Source organism: Staurois parvus, unplaced genomic scaffold (assembly GCF_062004578.1).
Source record: "Staurois parvus isolate SC_StPar_1 unplaced genomic scaffold, SC_StPar_1.0 ptg000702l, whole genome shotgun sequence".
NCBI classification, from domain to species: domain Eukaryota; kingdom Metazoa; phylum Chordata; class Amphibia; order Anura; family Ranidae; genus Staurois; species Staurois parvus.
In genome coordinates, this window is record NW_028318498.1 from 258,937 (window position 1) to 272,098 (window position 13,162).

General features: G+C 38.6%; 1 protein-coding gene across 1 annotated transcript in view; it reads left to right on the forward strand.

Annotated features, from left to right (window-relative positions):
• LOC149446015 (eukaryotic peptide chain release factor GTP-binding subunit ERF3A) overlaps positions 1–13,162 on the forward strand; it is a gene marked incomplete at its 3' end in the record, with an annotated part of 318,744 nt that overhangs the window by 241,105 nt on the left and 64,477 nt on the right. The gene's annotated exons all lie outside the window — the stretch shown is intronic.

Here is a 13,162-nt window from a genome sequence, read left to right on the forward strand (position 1 = left end):
CTCTGCATGGATCCCCAGATGGATATGACGTCCCCTGTGCAGAGAGATGGTAGTAGGTCTCTGAAATCCTTGAAAAAAAATGATATACCAATGTCAGCTTGTAGACATATGGAGAATTAAGCACATGAAGGACAAAGACTATACGTTTTATTCTCATGCACATGAGATGTGTTCAAGACTGGATTATATATTGCTGGACCATCGACTTACCGAGTCTCTGGTCAAAGTAAAAATAGAAGTAATGTCAATATCGGCCATGCCCCTGTCACAATGCAATTTTTATGGGGAAATGAGCAGATTCAGGGGGAAATTATGGAGGTTAAATGAGACACTTCCCCAGGATTCAGAGGTGGATCAAAAAATAAAAAAAGAAATAGAGCAATTTTTTGAGGAAAATGATTCTGGGGAAGTGTCCGTAGTAACGATGTGGGAGGCTCATAAGGCCTATATTAGAGGAATCCTGATAGCGATTGGTGCAAAAATAAAGAGGGAAAGAAGAGAAAAAATAAACACGCTTCTTAGTGAATTCTGTGAGTTAGAGCAGATACATAAACATAAAGTAACAAAAGAGATTATGCAGAGGGTAATAAATAAAAGAGAAGAATTAAATACATTTCTGGAAGAAGATAAGAGAAGAGTGTTCAATAAAATGATAAGTGAGAGATACAGATGGGGAGATAGGCCAGGAAAGTATTTAATGAGGGCTCAGAGAAAAAAAAAATCTAGGAACTATATAGAAAAAATAAGAGACCACAAAGGAGATTTAATATATTCAACTAAAGATATACAGTTGCAAGAAAAAGTATGTGAACCCCTTGGGATTACGTGGAGTTTTGCATGAATTGGGCATAAAATGTGCTCTGAACGTCATCTAAATCACAACAATAGAAGAACACAGTCTGCTGAACATAATACTACACAAACATTAGATGTTGCCATGGTTTAATTGCACATAACATGTAAACATTCACAGTGCAGGGAGGAAAAAGTATGTGAACCTTTGGACTTAATAATTGGTTGACCCTCCTTTGGCAGCAATAACCTCAACCAAACGTTTCCTGTAGTTGCAGATCAGACCTGCACAACGATCTGGAGTCATTTTGGACCACTCCTCTTCACAAAACTGTTTCAGTGTAGCAATATTCTTGGGATGTCTGGTGTGAATCGCTCTCTTAAGGTCATGCCACAGCATTTCAATGGGGTTGAGGTCAGGACTGTGACTGGGCCACTCCAGAAGGCGTATTCTGTGCTGTTGCAGCCATTGTTTTGTTGAATTACTTGTATGCTTTGGGTCATTGTCCAGTTGCATCACCCATCCTCTGCGGAGCTTCAGTTGGCGGACAGATGGTCATACGTTTTCCTGCAAAATGTCTTGATAAACTCTGGAATTCATTTTCCCATCAATGACAACAATCCGTCCAGGCCCTGAGGCAGCAAAGCAGCCCCAAACCATGATGCTCCCTCCGCCATGTTTTACAGTGGGGATGAGGTTTTGATGTTGGTGTGCTGTGCCTTTTTTTCTCCACACATAGTGTTGTGTGTTCTTCCCAAACAACTCAATCTTGGTTTCATCTGTCCACAGTATATTTTGCCAGTAGTGCTGTGGAACATCCAGGTGCTCTTTTGCAAACTTCAAACGTGCTGCAATATTCTTTTTGGACAGCAATGGCTTCCTCCGTGGTGTCCTCCCATGTACTCCATTCTTGTTTAATGTTTTCCTTATTGTAGATGTGTCAACAAAAATGTTAGCATGTGCCAGAGATTTCTGTAGGTCTTTAGCTGACACTCTGGGATTCTTCTTTACCTCATGCAGCATTCTGCGCTGTGCTCTTGCAGTCATTTTTACAGGACGACCACGCCTAGGGAGAGTAGCAACAGTGCTAAACTTTCTCCATTTGTAGACAGTCTGTCGTACCGTGGACACATGAACATCAAGGCTTTTGGAGATACTTTTGTAACCCTTTCCAGCTTCATGCAAGTCAACAATTCTTGATCGTAGGTCTTCTGAGAGCTCTTTTCTGCGAGGCATGGTTCACATCAGACAGTGCTTCTTGAAACCAGTAAACACAAAACAGGTGTGTGTTTTTTAAGGGCAGGACAGCTGTCAGCAACACATCCAATATCATCACACTGATTGGAGTCAAGGTTGGCTCACTCCTGGCTCCAATGAGCTCTGGGAGAAGTCATTAAGCTAGGGCCTCACATACTTTTTCCTCCCTGCACTGTGAATGTTTACATGTTATGTGCAATTAAACCATGGCAACATCTAATGTTTGTGTAGTATTATGTTCAGCAGACTGTGTTCTTCTATTGTTGTGACTTAGATGACGTTCAGAGCACATTTTATGCCCAATTCATGCAAAACTCCACGTAATCCCAAGGGGTTCACATACTTTTTCTTGCAACTGTAGCTAAAGTGTTTAAAGAATATTATAATAAGCTATATAATATTATCCCCCACAGCTCCATAAGTAAAGATGAAGTAGGAAAAAGAGAAAAAAGATAGAAATACTTAAAAAAGGCAGGATTACAAAATAAGTGAGGAGCAATTAAAATCCCTAGAATCGGCAAAAAAACACAGGAGGAAATACACTTAGCATTAAAGAGCACTATAGGCGGGAAAAGTCCATGACCTGATGGATGCACAGTGAGATATTATAAAAAATATAAAGAATTATTAGTACCTCAACTGAGGATATATATGAATGCATTGGGAGGAGATGAATGGAAATGAGGGAGGAATCCCTACAAGCCCATGTATTTCTCATGCATAAGGAAGGTACAGATGATACTCACTGTTCAAGTTACAGACCGATTTCTTTTGTAAATACCAAACTGCAGATACCAAACTATATGCAAAAGTTCTGGCAAACAGGTTGAAAGACCTAATGTCGGAATGGATACACATAGACCAAGTAGGCTTTGTCCCAGGGAGAGAGGGTAGAGATAACGGACTGAGATCTCTGTTTCTCATACAAAAAAGTAGGAAAGAGAAAATCCCTGCGGTGGTACTCTCTATCGATGCTGAAAAGGCATTTGATAGAGTAGATTGAGGATATATGTTGGATACATTGGAAGTATTGGGAATGGGACCTAGAATAAGAGAGTGGATAAGGAAATGATATAGTCAACCCTCTGCAGCAATCATGGTTAATGGGGAATTGTCAGAGTAATTTGGGATGCAGAACGGAACTAGACAGGTATGCCCTTTGTCTCCATTGCTATGTTTTATCATTGGAATCTCTTTTGGCTACAATAAGGAATAATATAGATATAAAAGGAATTTGGATAGGAGATACGGAGCATAAGGTGGCAGCTTATGCAGATGACATGTGTGTATATATATATATGTGACTTGCGAGCCAAAAATATAATTGTGCTTCAATGGATCGCCAGCATTTAACACATAACTCAATCTGTGCAAACTGATAAATATACCTATAAATGTAGCGCTCCCTAATATCACAATAATAAATATATATATGATTCCAACTGTGATATTACATACCATAAATACAAAATTATATGTAACAAATAAAGTGACAGTGATCTAAAATCAAAAACTGGAAATGTGATTCAAAAAAATAAATATTTTGAATAATAGTCCCATCAATCAATAAATAGTCCAATAATAGTGAGAAAGTGATCATAAATCATCAGTTAGTGACTTTCCGTGAATCCTCCAATCAATAAAGATGTGCGCTCACCTCCTTCTATGCCTATAAAATAGGCTATACACGCTTGTGATTCACAAAACCTGGAACCTGCCAGAATAGTTGCAGTATGGGATGGATGTGAGGTCCTTCCTATGAATGATAAGGCTATCCCCTTGTATACTGGATATCCCTGCAGGGATTAATCCCTCCTTCAGCTGTTACAGATCACTTGCTTTCCTCTTTATTCGTTCCTCAGCAATAAAGAGAAAGTGGAGACATAGTGCTTTATCCTTAAAATAAAGTGCTTTATTCCCAAAATCATGATGTATTACACTCACATTTAAAATAACATGAAAACGCTATGTGTCATTAAAGCTATCACAACCCCCTGATGAAGCCACGTGACCTATGGCGTAACGCGTAGGGGTGGGGCTACGACATCACTCTGCACCAGAGAGGGCAGACACATGCCTCGGCGGCCGGCACAGGCTTTAATGACACTGTGGGGTTTATTTACTAAAGCTGGAGAGTCCAAAATCAGACTCCCTTCTGCATAGAAACCAATCAGCTTCCAGGTTTCATTGCCAAAGCTTCATTGAACAAGCTGAGGTTAGAAGCTGATTGGTTTCTATGCAGAAGGGAGTCTGATTTTGGACTCTCCAGCTTTAGTAAATAAACCCCTTAGTGTTTTCATGTTATTTTAAATGTGAGTGTAATACATCTTGATTTTGGGAATAAAGCACTTTATTTTAAAGGATAAAGCACTATGTCTCCACTTTCTCTTTATTGCTGAGGAACGAATAAAGAGGATGAAAGCAAGTGATCTGTAACAGCTGAAGGAGGGATTAATCCCTGCAGGGATATCCAGTCTACAAGGGGATAGCCTTATCATTCATAGGAAGGACCTCACATCCATCCCATACTGCAACTATTCTGGCAGGTTCCAGGTTTTGTGAACCACAAGCATGTATAGCCTATTTTATGAGCATAGGAGAAGGTGAGCGCACATCTTTATTGGTTGGAGGATTCACGGAAAGTCACTAACTGATGATTTATGATCACTTTCTCACTATTATTGGACTATTTATTGATTGATGGGACTATTATTCAAAATATTTATTTTTTTGAATCACATTTCCAGTTTTTGATTTTAGATCACTGTCACTTTATTTGTTATATATAATTTTGTATTTATGGTATGTAATATCACAGTTGGAATCATATATATATATTTAATATTGTGATATTAGGGAGCGCTACATTTATAGGCATGTTTATGCAGATGACATGCTGTTCTATGTGGGAAACCCAAGGATAACATTGCCAAATTTAATGAAATCACTGAAAGAATATGGGGAGATTTCAAATTTAAAAATTAACCCAACATAAACAGAAATTTTAAACATACAGTAAATCTTCCAAATAGAAAAATAGGTTACAGGAGGAATTTCCCTTTGTTTGAAGAGAAAAAGAATTGAAATATCAAGGAATAAAATTAACTGTATCCTCCAAGAACTTGTATAAATTGAATTATATCACATTGTTAAATGAGATCAGGGATGAATTAAGGAAATTAGGAGGGGGAACCCTGTCATGGATAGGTTGTATAAATTTGATAAATATGGTGATTGTTCCAAAAATATATAAATTTCAAATGATACCAATTAAACTACCAGAAATATACTTTAGACTAATTAAAAAAATGTTGTTTTATTTGGAGGAATAAAAACCGAGAATAAGCCAGGAAATTGTATGTAGAAATAAAGAGGATTGGGAGTCCCAGATTTAAAAAGATATTATAACTTGGTAATAATTTCGAGAATTTTTGACTGGACATATAATGCAGAGGGGAAAACCTGGGTTAAAATAGAAAATATGCTAAGTAATACTAAATTAAGTGGAATTGTATGGCTACCTCCACAGGAGGTAGGATTAGCAGACAGTACAAGTTTGTTCACATTTAATGTTTTAAGAGTTTGGGATGTTTTATACAAACAGATGGGTTGGGAAATGAATTCATTGTTAATGCCCTTAAAGTCCACAGAGTTTTTCCCCCCCGGGTAAAGAAGGTATCACAGGGAAGTGGATTAAGAAGGAAGATGCACAATTAAGGGATATAATGGTGGGGGAGGAAATAGGATCACTTAAGGAACTGGAAAAAAAGGTTTTCACGAGAAGGGATGAGTGGCGTTATTTTCAATTGAAACACTTTATAGGAAAGCTTCCAAAGCCTTTAAGAATGAGAGGATTGGAATTCTTTTTAGTACTCATTAGGTACACGGGGAGATGGGAAACACAGAACCTCTAAAATATATAAAATTCTCACTGAAATAAACACAGATATAAGTCCTTCATATATAGAAAAATGGGAAAGAAATAGGATTAACAATAGATGGGGAAAAACAGAGGAAAATGTATAGAATAATCCACGGAAATATAAATATGCAGGAGGTAGAAATGAATTATAAGTGTTTGGCAAGATGGTATGTCACACCGAGTGTGGCACATAGATTGAGTGGAAATAATTTACCTTTATGTTGGCGTGGATGTGGAGGTAGAGGCACAATGTATCACATATGGTGGGAGTGTTCTAAAATACAAGAGTATTGGGGGAAAATGGTAAACTTGGTTCAGAAAAATTACAGAGGATGATATTCTAGTAGACCCAGAGATTTGCCTTTTTCATAGTACTAAGCTTTCAGTTAAAAAATACAAATGCAGCAAAGGGACTGATACCCAAGTATTGGAGGAGACAGGAGGTGCCGAAAATAAAGGACTGGGTGGATAGGATGGATCAAATATGTAAATTGGAGGAACTTTATCATTTGAATGAAGATAAGATGGAGAGTCACCATACAAGATGGAACAAATGGGAGGAATTCAAAAAGTCAAGGCTAGCCTTAGAGGTTATGGGGGATTAACATAGAATAATATGGAAACATATTTTGTTCTTCCTTCATAGGGATTACGATCTCCAGAACTGAACAGGAAAATGCAGAGCAGAAGGGGTCAGGGATTGGATGGGGGGGGGGTGGTATAAGGGGAGAGGGGGCGACAGGGGGGGGGGGGGGAGGGATGAAACAATGTTTTGATAATATGCTAAGATTTTAATGAGTATGTTTGTATAACTTGTTTATCTGAAAAATTTATAAATATGTAAATAAAAAAAGAACAACTGAGCTTTATTTGGGGTAATCAGAGGTACTTTAAAGGATTGCAGGTGTGTACTGACTCCTATTTCACATGATTTTGAATGTGATTGCTTAATTCTGAACTCCACTGCATCCCCAGCTATAACAAGATTTGCACACTTCTGCAACCACATTATTTTAGTTCTTTATGTTCACCTCACCCCCCCCCCCCCCCCCCCAAAAAATATTTGTTTGTTGTTCAATTGAATTGTATAGTTTAAAGGTCACATTATATGTGGAATGTGGAAAAAGTTCTGAAATTATTTATCTTTGTCTCATTTTTTACATCAAAAAATCCTTAGTTTAACATGGATCTGTAGACTTTTTATATTTACTGTGTATGTATATACTGTATGTGTGTATGTACAGTCAGGTCCATAAATATTGGGACATCGACACAATTCTAACATTTTTGGCTCTATACACCACCACAATGGATTTGAAATGAAACAAACAAGATGTGCTTTAACTGCAGACTGTAAGCTTTAATTTGAGGGTATTTACATCCAAATCAGGTGAACGGTGTAGGAATTACAACAGTTTGCATATGTGCCTCCCACTTATTAAGGGACCAAAAGTAATGGGACAATTGGCTTCTCAGCCGTTCCATGGCCAGGTGTGTGTTATTTCCTCATTATCCCAATTACAATGAGCAGATACAAGGTCCAGAGTTCATTTCAAGTGTGCTATTTGCATTTGGAATCTGTTGCTGTCAACTCTCAAGATGAGATCCAAAGAGCTGTCACTATCAGTGAAGCAAGCCATCATTAGGCTGAAAAAACAAAACAAACCCATCAGAGAGATAGCAAAAACATTAGGCGCGGCCAAAACAACTGTTTGGAACATTCTTAAAAAGAAGGAACGCATCGGTGAGCTCAGCAACACCAAAAGACCCGGAAGACCACGGAAAACAACTGTGGTGGATGACCGAAGAATTCTTTCCCTGGTGAAGAAAACACCCTTCACAACAGTTGGCCAGATCAAGAACACTCTCCAGGAGGTAGGTGTATGTGTGTCAAAGTCAATAATCAAGAGAAGACTTCACCAGAGTGAATACAGAAGGTTCACCACAAGATGTAAACCATTGGTGAGCCTCAAAAACAGGAAGGCCAGATTAGAGTTTGCCAAACGACATCTAAAAAAGCCTTCAAAGTTCTGGAACAACATCCTATGGACAGATGAGACCAAGATCAACTTGTACCAGAGTGATGGGAAGAGAGAGTATGGAGAAGGAAAGGAACTGCTCATGATCCTAAGCATACCACCTCATCAGTGAAGCATGGTGGTGGTAGTGTCATGGCGTAGGCATGTATGGCTGCCAATGGAACTGGTTCTCTTGTATTTATTGATGATGTGACTGCTGACAAAAGCAGCAGGATGAATTCTGAAGTGTTTCGGGCAATATTATCTGCTCATATTCAGCCAAATGCTTCAGAACTCATTGGACGCCGCTTCACAGTGCAGATGGACAATGACCCAAAGCATACTGCAAAAGCAACCAAAGAGTTTTTTAAGGGAAAGAAGTGGAATATTATGCAATGGCCAAGTCAATCACCTGACCTGAATCTGATTGAGCATGCATTTCACTTGCTGAAGACAAAACTGAAGGGAAAATGCCCCAAGAACAAGCAGGAACTGAAGACAGTTGCAGTAGAGGCCTGGCAGAGCATCACCAGGGATGAAACCCAGCGTCTGGTGATGTCTATGCGTTCCAGACTTCAGGCTGTAAATGACTGCAAAGGATTTGCAACCAAGTATTAAAAAGTGAAAGTTTGATTTATGATTATTATTCTGTCCCATTACTTTTGGTTCCTTAATAAATGGGAGGCACATATGCAAACTGTTGTACTTCCTACACCGTTCACCTGATTTGGATGTAAATACCCTCAAATTAAAGCTGACAGTCTGCAGTTAAAGCACATTTTGTTTGTTTCATTTCAAATCCATTGTGGTGGTGTATAGAGCCAAAAATGTTAGAATTGTGTTGATGTCCCAATATTTATGGACCTGACTGTATGTGTGTGTATGTATGTATGTATATATATATATATATATATATATATATATATATATATATATATATATATAAATAAAAACTATTTCTCTCTGAAGTGCTAAAATACCAGGGCAGCACAAAAAAAAACACCCAAATGACCCCTTTTTGGAAAAAAGACACCCCAGGGAATTTGCAGAGAGCCATGTTGAGTCTATGGAAGGTTTTATTTTTTGCTACAGATTTTTGGAAAATGATAATTTTGGGTTTTTTTTTTTTTTTTACACACAAACTTGTCATTTAAATGATAAATTGCTCACACGTCATGGGAATATGTGGAACAACACCCAAAAATACATTCTGCTACTTCTCTTGAGTAAGGGGATACTACCTTTGAGACTTTTTTGGCTGCCTAGCCACATACAGACCTCCAAAATCCATTGACCACCTTCAGGCTTTCAAAGAGCATATTTCCTTATGTCATTTCCTTACTACCTATAACAGTTTTGGAGACCCTGAAATGCCAGGATAGTACAACTGCCCTCCCAAATGACCCCTAAAAATGTGAAAGGTGAACTTACCCTTTATTATGAAATAAGTACAGCGCAGCTAAAACTAACTTGGTGTGAACATCAAAACCAATAAATATATCTCATTGAAAAAAATGATTACAATGTAAACATTATGTACCCAAATACATATAAATGTAGGCAAAAATCGACAAAAAGTTGTAAACATACACAGTATTAAATGATTCACATTAACAGACCGATCACCATATCACAGCGTACATTGAAAAGGAAGAATATTCCCAGCTATAAGTCTAAATTGAAAAATAGGGAACACATTTCCTGTCATTAAATCTTTAGTGTTTGTTACAAATTTTAACATGCAGTGTTCAGTGGTCAATACTATATATGTACCAGACTTACCAAAGTGATTTGACCATATTTGCATAAAACAAACTTTATTTAAATCCTATCCTCCAAAATAACCCTATATAATATGTGTACAACGTACAAAGATAGATAGATAGATATATATATATATCTCAAGAAGAGGAAGATCAGGGCTGCTCTTTGCAGGGAGCAGATAACATTTTTTTTTTTTAATTTTAAAAAGTTGAACTTTTTTAATATCACTTTAATCTCACTGATGTCAGGACATTTTTCACTCACTGCTGATACTGGTGCATTTTTTCTACTTCTACTGGGTACAGTCCATACCCTATCATTCTGATGAACTGAAATTAGCCCTTTGTTTAAAGAATATGTAAACCCAACCTTTTATATTTCTGATGTGTACGTCGCACCATGTACTTGTATGAAAAACCTTCCTGTAATTTGTATTGCTTTCTTTGTGTGAAATACTTGGTGTCCTTTGCAGCCCCTCTGCTTTCCTATTAAAAACTGAAAACATTAGTCAGGCGAGCACAGCGTGGTCCGTTCCTCTAGCTGTGCTGGGAATTATGCCTGCTCTCCTCCAATAATTACATTTGACATCCCCCAAAAGCCCCCCAACCCACCCATCTGTATCAGATGTCTTGCAAATCATACTTAAAATCGGCGTGTCCCCCTACTTTGAAATCATAAGACTTCACTGTAAGTCGCACAATTTCAAAGTCAGGCTTGATGTGAATGGAGGGTTACTGAGAAGATTAGTATGCTGCTGTTTCTCCTCCCTCGTCTTTCTATGCAGCTGATAACAGAAGGTATGTGGGTGAGGGTTTATATAAACTTCAAAAGGTTTTTAGAACCTCTGCTCTAACCATAGGTAACCTTATTGAGGCCTCTTGAAACAGGGATATGGTTTTATCTTATTGAAAATGTCCTTTCTCTTCATTGTAGTAACTATTAAGTAAAATGAGTTTTTTTCCTTAGAAATCCAGAGTAAATGGTGAGCGCTAAAAAGTTGGAGCTGCTTGCACTACAAAGAAAGTGACAAACCTAAAACAGATATCGAGTGCAGCGCATAAGACCTCTATCCAAATGATGCAAATGAGTATGTGATCACCAAAATCAATATGTAAAGAAAGTATTGCAAATCATTATTATTAATGATGGCGTGACGTCCGCATGTAGCCTACGTGCTGATGTCACGCCTCCGTTTACAAGGTCCAGATCGGTGGCCATCTTGCATATTTTTTCTTTAGGCTCCAGGCAGTACTGATAGCAATATTGAGGAGTGAGAAATGGAGATTCCTTACTGGGTGAGCTACAGGCCGTTGACCAAGTGGCTTTCTGGTTAGTACATGGTAGTGGAGGACCTTGCACAGGAGATGAGCACTGTTTAGGATTGAGCACAGCCTGAAATAAAAAAATAATTTCCAAAGTAACTTCTGCGCAACTCACCAACTCCCACCTCCGATATGTTCTTGCTGCTGACACTATGGCCCTGATTTACTATTGGACGTGGGCGCATATTCATGGGCGAACGTCCAATTTTTATGAGCGACCATCTATTTTTACCCTGCAGCGAGATTTACTATTGAGCAGCGCCCATAAGCAGATGCCCAATCGAATTTACAAAAAGACACACGCCCGGAATCAAACTCACAAAGTAGACTTGCTAAGAAGCACGTCTAACACCATGAAAAATCACTGCAGAGACATGTTCACTTAGAAATTTGCTTTGCCAAATATCAGGACTTCACTTTAAACAATATCTGCTATTTCCAAAAAAATTAAGAATGTGTTAAAAATCGTTTTTTTAAAGGAAATCGACACAGTGAAAATCTAGACGCCCGTGCAGTGTCTTTGGCCAATATAAATGCGCATGTGCAGAACACATTTTAGATGTCTGCCATGGGCGTTTGCTTTTTAGCCACTGCCCAATAGTAAATCTCACTGTGGATTCCTCTGACAGCCGACACTCAGTAGCGTCTACTGTGTTAAACAAACAGCACTAAGCATATCTTTATGTATTCTAATTTGATTTCCTTAGTTCTAGTGATTCGATTTTTGTTTCTTATCCTTTATAATTATTTCTGTAATTATTTTACTTATTTCGAAGGTCTAGATAATATTTATTTTGACAGCTGAATGTAAAAATAAAGGTCCGCAATAAAAAAAAAAAAAAAAAAATAACAGCGTGGGTCCCCCCTCTCATCCTTACCAAGCCCTTCAGGTCTGGTATGGATATTAAGGGGGAACTCCACGCTGAAATAAAAAAAAAACCAGCATGGGTCCCCCTCAATATCCATACCAGACCCTTATCCGAGCATGCAGGCCAGGAAAGGGGGGGGGGGACGAGCGAGCGCCCCCCCCCTCCTGAACCACCACATGCCCACTAGGGAGCCCCCCTGCCCCAAAGCACCCCCCCATGTTGAGGGCATGTGGCCTGGTATGGTTCAGGAGGGGGGGGGGGGCGCTCACTCGTCCCCGTCCCCCCCCCTTTCCTGACCTGCCGGGCTGGATGCTCGAATAAGGGTCTGGTATGGATATTGAGAGGGTCCCTACGCTTTTTTTTTTTTTTTTTAAATTTCGGCGTGGAGTTCCCCCTTAATATCCATACCAGACCTGAAGGGCTTGGTATGGATGGGAGGGGGGACCCACGCTGTTTTTTTTATTATTAAATTCACAGAAATTTAAAATTCAGCTGTCAGTTGGAAACCCCGAAGACAGCTGAAACATTCCTTCTGTCCCTGCAGAGAGCTCCGCTATTATATTTGACATTAAAAAGTATAGAGACTGCAACATTGTATCTATTTGTATCCATTTCGGATATAGATGGTTTTTATTCGGATACATATAGATACAATGTTGCAACCTTTATACTTTTTAATGTCAAATATAATAGCGCAGCTCTCTGCAGGGACAGAAGTAATTACTTTGCTATTATATTTGCCGACCATAGACGGGGCAAAAATCGGACAATTTTTTTTACCATTGGTGGTAACGTCGGCCCATTGAACAACCGATTTTTCTTTTTTTTTTTTTTTTTTAAACGGTCAGTTTTCGCCCCATCTATGGCCTGCATTTTTTTTTCTTTTTCTTTTTTTTATTCTTTTTCATTTTCTTCTTCTTTTTCTTGCAGGTCATGGCTCATGTGCAGATTTTTTATCTATTAAAAGATCAGCCAATTTGCCGATCATTGCAGCTAAAATCGGCCGATCTGCAAAATCGGCCGATTTTTATCCAAATTTACCAATTAAAAAAAAGTGGCGAAATCCCTAAAAATGGCTGACCAATTAACCCACTAACGGCCCGAAAACCAGCCGATTTTTTTTTCCGGGCGATTTTAGACCCATCTAAAGCAGGCCATAGATGGGTCTAAAATCTGCCAATTTTTCTGCCGAAAAAAAAATCGAACAATTTTCGGCC